Raw genomic sequence first — 8,050 nt, forward strand, 5'->3', positions numbered from 1 at the left:
TCAGCCTTCTGAAGAACCCTACAAGGCCTACAAGGTATTGTCACCTAGCTTGCACTGTAACTGAGCATTCAAATGGCCATTCTATCAAGAGTGTTGCTTCAGGATGATGAGGAGCATGGTAATACCAGTGAATTCCATGAGTCTGGGCCCATTATCGCACTTCTTTTGCTGTGAAGTGAATACCTGGATCAGAGCAGTGCTGTGTGGAATACCATGATGGTGGATAAAGCATCCTGTAAAGTGCATGGATGCAGGGAAGGCAGATCCATATCCAGAGTGTCCAATCCAGTAAGGACAAAATGCTGCCCCTTCCACAATGGAAGTGGTCCATTAAAATCAAATTGCCACCATGTAGCTGACTTACCAACCACCCTGGGAATGGTGCCACAGTGGGGGCTCAGTGTTGGTCTCTGTTGCTGACAGATTGGGCATCCAGTAGTGACCACAGGCAGGCTGGCCTTGGTGAGTTGAAGACCATGTTGCTCAGTCGACGCACAACCTCTACCCCTGCCATCACAGCCATTTTTCTCATGAGCCCATTGGGAAATGAGAGAGATGGCCACAGAAAGATGCTGACTGGTAGGTTTCCACAGAACAGATCATCCTATGCATTTGATTATCAGAATCCTCCTCTGCAAAGGTCACCCTTTGGTGAGCATTCACGTGGGACACAAATGTCTTCATCTTCATTCTTTTGGCCCATTCAGAGAGGTCCATCCACGTAAGTCTTCCCCAAATTTGTCACCAGTTTTTCAATCACGTTCCTGCCAAGTTCATGACCATCCAGCCAAACCATTGGCCGCAGCCCACGAATCAACATATAATTGTATATTTGGCCACTTCTCCTGCCAAGCAAAGTGAATAACCAGGTACACTGTTCAAAGTTCTGTTCACCAGAAGGATTTCCCGTCACCACTGTCCTTCAAGGATATCCCAGAAAAGGGCTATAGGGCTGCGGCTATTCACTTTTGGGTTTTGCCTGCATTGTGCAGAACCATCTGTGAACCAGGTCCAAGTCTTCTCTTCTGTCAACTGATCAGGGTAGCTTCCCATGAGGCCACAGGTATATGCTGGGAGAGAGAAGGCAGTGTAGCATAATGTGGACCGTGAGCATTTCGGCCACTTCATCATGTAACTTACTTTGTGCCTTCAGGACCTGCCTGGGCCCAGTCATATCTATACCACTTCTATTTTGACAATGAAGTGTTGCTGGGCATGCCCAGCTTTATGGCTTCGTGGGTCAAATAACACCTAGTTTATGATGGATACCTCAGGTCCTCAGTCATTGGTGGCCATGGTTAAGGATCCAGTCTCTACTAAGACCCAGCAGCAGTGTAAGAGCTCTTCCTCAAAAGGAGAGTAGTTTTCTGCAGAAGATGGCAGGGCATGCTCCAAAATCCCAAAGGCCTGGGCTGTGATTCACCTGGAGGGCCCTGCCACAGGCTCCCAACAGCATCCCTGTCTGCCACTGTCACTTCAAGCACTCCCGCACCTGCTGGATCATCTGCCCAAGTGGTGGGGCAGTTCACACCGCAGCCCAAACCTACTGCAGAGCCTTCTCTGGCTTGTGTTCTGGGCCCTACTCAAAACAAGCAGTTTTGGGGGTCACAGCAACACACCCAAACGAGGAATGTGTTGCCTCCAAACTCCAAAGAAGCTCCCTAGGCGTTGTGCCTCTTTCTCGGTTGTAGGACAGGCCAGATGTAACAACTTGTCCTTCACCTTAGAAAAGATAGCTCAACATGCCCCCACACCACTGGACCGCTAGAAATTTCACTGAGGTAGGAAACCCCTGGGACGCCTGGGTGGCTCAGTTCGTTAAGCGTCTGACTTTGACTCGGGTCACGATCTCGCGGTTGGTGAGTTTGAGCCCCACGTTGGGCTCCGTGCTGACAGCTCAGAGCCTGGAGCCTGCTTTGGATTCTCCCTGTCTCTCTGCCCCTCCCCTGCTCATCTCTCTCTCTCTCTCTCTCTCTCTCTGTCTCTCTCTCTCTCTCTCTCTCAAAAATGAATAAGCATTTAAATTGTTTTTTTTAAACCCGAATTTTAGGTAGATTTATTACCCACCCCCAACACGCAAAAGTCTTACCATAAGCCTAGAGTAGTTGCTACTTCTCACTCACTGCCATCAGCACCATGTCATCAGTGTCATGGCCCAGGGGGATGTCTTGTGGAATGGAAAGGCAACCAAGATCCCCACACACTACATGATGACACCGGGCAGGAGACCTGATGTGCCCCCGAGGTAGGCCAGTGAACATGCACTGCTGGCCTCGCCAGCTGAAAGCAAACTACTTCTGGTGGGCCTGCTGGACGGGGAAGGAGGAAAAGGCATTGGCTGCACAGATAGCTGCATACCAGGTACCAGGGGATGTGTTAGGTTGCTCAAGCAATGAAACCAATCTGGCACTTGAGCTGCAAGCCCAGTCCCCACCTGGTGAAGCTTATGATAATCCGCTGTCATTCTCCAGGCCCCATCTGTCTTCTGCATGGGCCAAACAGATGGGTTGAACGGGGTGGGGATTACTGTGCCAGTGAACTTGACACATAAATGAACCACTACAGGAAGTTGGGATAGCAGTCCAGAGGGACCCTCGTGGGCAGAAATGTGGGCATCAGGGAGAAACCACTGGAAGCGTTCAGAGGTCACGTGGAGGACTCTTCATAACGAAGACAAGCCTAAGAAAGAGGGAAAGTCTCCCGCCAGGGTTACCACTCCATATGGGATAGCGTTAACCTGTCAGTGAGAGGAGGGATAGGTTTTCCTCATGGGAAATGGGGCTGTGTAGTCACTAAGAGAAAAGTGGCAGTCGTGCCGTTATTTTCCGTGGCCTGCATGGAGCTGAGGGGCGTTTGCCCTTAGAAAATTCAGAAGAAACCAACCGTGAGTCATAAGGAGACAGTGGACTGTGGTCGAAATCGCCCCCAAGTGATGACAACTGTGTCCCATGGCAGTTCAGCCAAGTTGGAGCAAACTTTCCCAGAATTCTCTTCCATGTCTGTCTGATTCTGGGCCACAGGAGAAACTCGGGCAAGATCTGGAAGGCAGACGTGCAGCTGCAGCCATGTTCAGGCTCCGAAGGCAGCGTGGGGTCAAGGGCTGCCGCGGCCCAAGTGCAACCTCGCCCGCCCTGTTGTGTGAGGCGGCGGGCGGGCTGGGGCCTCCTCGGTTCGTGGTGGGCCTCCTCCTTCGGCTTCTCCGACTCCTGAGCCAAGCATGTCGCTCCATGACTAAGGGCATGAGCTTCTCCCGCAGGACACCCACATCCTGGAGGTGGGATGTTCGGAGGAGGATGAGACCGGTGCCGTCCCAGCTCGCCCTTGGAGGTGCCATCCCATCCTCATGGGTCCCAATGAGCCCTTTGAGTCCAATCCATCCCCGTGGGTCCCAGCTTGCCCTGGCTTCCCCCACTTCACATCCACCTTCTCCAACCACCAGCCCTGCTGACCTCAGGTCCAGCCACTAGAGGCAGAAGCAATGGCCTTACGGAGCATTTGTTGCACCAGCTCCCACAACTGCAACGAGGTCAGACCCCTAAAATTAGCCCTCACTCTAGAGCACGGAGCTTCTGCTCCTCTGACGGACTTTCTCCAGTTTGGGGCCTCCTTCCCGGGAAACCCCTCTGCCTGGGCAAACCGGGATGGCTGGGCACTCCACATAACAGTGAACTGTGCAGCTGAACGGGGCGGGGGGAGAACCTGGCTTCCAGCCCTGATGGGAAACAGTGAGAATTCAGAGCTATCCGCGCACGGTATCGGCAGAGGGGCTCTGCCCATGGGACAGCACGTGTCTGCACATGGTGAATCGGGGAATCGCTCCTCTGTGATCCATTTTACAAAAAATAAGACAAAATATGCATTTGCTTCTCCCTGGGAGCCTTCCTCCAAGTGGGTGTCCAAAGTCTCTTCCAGTTGGTGCTCTCAACACATAAAGAAATTCCACGTACTGGAATTCATAGGCTCTGAAGCTGTCTCGGGCCAGCGGGGAACGAACAGAAAGGGAAACCAGGGCCCGAGCACCCCGAGTCTTTGTCAGAACCTGCATTTCCTTCCTTACCTGGGGGGAGAAGAACGGGGACTGAGGTGTGACCCACTGGGGATTTGGTGACCCGTCCCATACTCCGCCCACATTTAGTGTCCCCTCCTGTCACCGCGCACAGCCTGCTGCCAGTGCACCAATTCTGTATCTCCTGGGATGCACGACTCCACCTTACGTGCCTGTCTGTCCTTGGTGGGTCAGTCACACTTCACCTCCCCTGGAAGCCTGCCATCAACCCCAAAACTGAAGCCCCGAAACCCTGGCCCCTGATCAGTTCGCATGTTCTGCACATCTCCGGTGAGTATGACGCTGGTTTAAGATAATCTGACTGCACAACACTCTCCCCACTAGACTCTAACCCCTCTGTGGTCAGGAAGTGTCTTTCCATCCATATGCCAGCGCCTCACGTGGTGCTTGGCCCACAGGAGACACCACATGCAAACATGCACACAGGAGGGAGGGAGAGCCATGGCCTTAGGGAGTGAGACAGAGCGACCTGACACATTTTAGCCTCCAAGAGATAAACACAAGTTCTCCAGGGCATTTCAGACCAAAGGACAGAGTGAAAACCCACCAATCCCTCGTGTGTATCCTGTCCTACCACATAAGCACACAAGGTCACTCCAAGGAGCTGGAGAAGACGTAGGAGCAATGACAGAAATGCCTCGGATGCATCATAGAATCAATTTCTGGGATTCCATGTACATTTGCTACAGGTGACATTTTAAAACTGAGGCCAACTTACTTTTTTTTTTTTTAGTTTTTAATGCTTATTTTTGAGAGAGAGACAGAGAGACAGAGCATGAGCAGGGGAGGGGCAGAGAGAGAGAGGGAGACACAGAATCTGAAGCAGGCTCCAGGCTCTGAGCTGTCAGCAAAGAGCCTGACGCGGGCTCGAAGCCATGAACCACAAGATCATGACCTGAGACGAAGTCAGACACAACTGACTGAGCCACCCAGGCGCTCCAAGGCGCAGCCAACTTATGACTGTCCACTCTAGTGCACTTATGTGAAATGGTGCAGCTATTAGGAGAAATAAAACATCAGGTTTCAGTCCCCGTCACAGAGGGCGTGAGGGGGGTGAAGGGCTTCCCATGGCTCCAGGCCAAGCCTTAAAGCCTGGTGTGGCTGCTCCCCACATGCTCACAGCAGGGAAGTCCCCCTTCCCCCACCCGCTGCAAGGCCAGTTCAAAGTTCCCTTCTCTCAGAAGCCTTGCTCAGTCCCCCTAGACGGGAATGAACTTGATTTTCCGAGTGCTTGAGGCATTGGGAAACCAGAGTACAACTGTGTACGAGCACGGAGTGGACTTTGGAGCCAGACTGCTGGGGTTCCAGTCTCTGCTTCCAACTCATTCTCTGTGTGCCCGTGAATGAGGCGCCTGCCTTTCCAATCAGCATCCTCACCGACAAAACATGGAAAATAACAAAACCTCCCTCTCAGGGGTGCTATAACCATGAGTTAATATATGCAAAATATGCAATATATGCAAAATAGCCAGACACAAAGGACACTCGATGCTTGTAGTTGCTATTAATATTATCATTATTATCACTATTATCACTTCTCTCAGGATAAAGATCACATCCTCTCTTACAGGATCACCACTGTTACGTTCTAGACTGGAGGCGTCTCAAGAAATCACTGACCCGAATCTTTATTTGGCTCTCGGCACTGTGTGGCTCACACAGAGTAAGTATAATTCGATAAATATTTCCTCAATGAACACGCAGGTGCATTATGGAGAAGACACTCCCTGCCCCACCGCCCACACAAGAAAAACAAAATCTTGACACGAAGAATATTCAACAACTCTTTTCCCCCAAGGAACATGGGTCGAGACAGCCTCCACGTCCGGTGGCAGTGGGTCCGGGCTGGCTTTTTAGGCTCCAGCCGTCCTTACTTGTTTTTTCAACACTCCTATCCCCGGCAACTTCCTTTCCCACAAACAAAGGAGACGGGCCATGTGGAAGCCAGAGAGCAGAAATGAGGGCTCGTGGTCGGCTGAATGAAGAGGAAGGGCAGGGCAGAGGGGCCCGGCGCCGGATGCCAGCCTGCTGCCTTACCGGCTCTATGGCCCTGGGCACGTCACTTTGAGCCTCTGGGCCTCCGTATCCCACATCTAGTAGATGGGGCTCAGATACCAGCCTCCAGTTGTGGGGAGAAATAAGCAAGCTTGCAGACAGAGTACATGGCATGGGGCCTGGCACACAGCAGATGCTCCCAGCCCTGGGCTCTGAGGCCTGGGAGAGCTTCCCGTGTCTAAATCCCGCGTCTGTGCACAACTGCAAAGCCCCCAAGGGCAGAGGGAGCCGCTTGTTTAGATTCACTTGGGTTTACTTTTCCCAACAACCCAGTACACCGCCATGGGCAAACCATCAGCACTGCACAAATACTCAGAAAACTTGGTGACCCTCTCACCTCTTCCGGGAGAGGGAAGCTTAAGTGACTGGACAGTGGACTCAGGACTAGAATTCGGGTGTCCTGACTCCAAGTCCAGAATTGGATATATGCAAGACGTGGGTCTCACAGCCAGTGGCCACTCACAAAAGGGCAAGACATGTCTGAGTGTGCAGGGTCCTGATCTAGTTGGGCATGAATGACTAAGTTTCGAGATGCAAACTCTACAGTTTCCCCCAGGAGCCTGGGAGAGACAGGGGGAGGGATGGATGTGGGAACAAAAGCCCAGGATTGCTCCCAAGAGACAGAGGATGCATGCTGGGCATTCCAGAATAACCCCTCTCCACTGAGGATGCTATATGGCCTGGAGCAGGCATGGACCCCAGTTCTTTTGCACCCCCCTAGCTTGCCACTGCCCAAGGACAACCCGACATGGATGGGCCTTGAAAGCATTATGCTAATTGAGATAAGTCAGACACAGAAAGACAAACACTGCATGCATCACTTATATATGAAACCTAAAAAAGCCAAACTCATTAAAACAAAGCAGAATGGTGGTTACCAGTTGCTGGGGATGGTGGAATCGGGGAGATGTTGTTCAAAGGCACAAACTTTCAGTTAGTAGATAAATAAGTTCTATAGATCTAATGCACGGCATGGTGATTACAGTCAACAATTGCATGGTAAACCTCAAAAATGCTACAAGATTAGATTTTTATTGCCCTCCCTACAAAGAAGAAATAATTATGGGAATAGAGGCATTAGCTAATGCTATGACGGTCATCACATCGCAACATATAAATGTATCAAGCGAACAGGTTGGACACCTTAAACTTACAGAATGTGACGTGTCAATTACATATCAATAAAATACATAAGCATATAATGACCATACTGGAATCATAACTACACTGGGAATGATGGACACCATTCACAGAGAATTCGCTGAGATCCACAGGAATCCAGAGGCAGGAGGGACTCCATGGACAGGTGAGAAGACAGAAATAATCACAATGAGAACAACACTGCCTTCAACTTGATCTTTAATGCGCCCATTCCCTTTCTTCTCCATTCACCCCACCCCATCTCCAACCACCAACGTTGACACCCACTCTCACCATCAACTCAGGCTGTGTGTTGGGCTAGACACATCACATGGCCTCCCTGGCCTCAGCTGCCTCCCCTGTGAAGTGGGAATGATACCCTGAAGGCCAGAGGCTTCAGGTGTCTGCCCGCCTTCCGTATGTTTTTTGGAAAAATGTCCTTTCATGTCTTCTGCCCATTTCTTAACTGGATTATTTATTTTGGGGGTACTGACTTTGATAAGTTCTTTATAGATTTTGGATACTAACCTTTATCTGACGTGTCATTTGCAAATATCTTCTACCATTCCATAGGCTGCCTTTTAGTTTTGTTTCCTTTGCTGTGCAGAAACTTTTTATCTTGATGAACTCTCAAGCTCATTTTTGCTTTTGTTTCCCTTTCCTCTGGAGATGTGCCTGATAAGAAGTTGCTACAGCCAAGGTCAAAGAGATTGCCGCCTGTTTTCTCCTCTAGGATTTTGACGGTTTCCTGTCTCACATTTAGGTCTCTCATCCATTTTGAGTTAATTT

The sequence above is a fragment of the Lynx canadensis genome, chromosome A1, assembly GCF_007474595.2.
Source record: "Lynx canadensis isolate LIC74 chromosome A1, mLynCan4.pri.v2, whole genome shotgun sequence".
In the NCBI taxonomy this organism is placed as follows: domain Eukaryota; kingdom Metazoa; phylum Chordata; class Mammalia; order Carnivora; family Felidae; genus Lynx; species Lynx canadensis.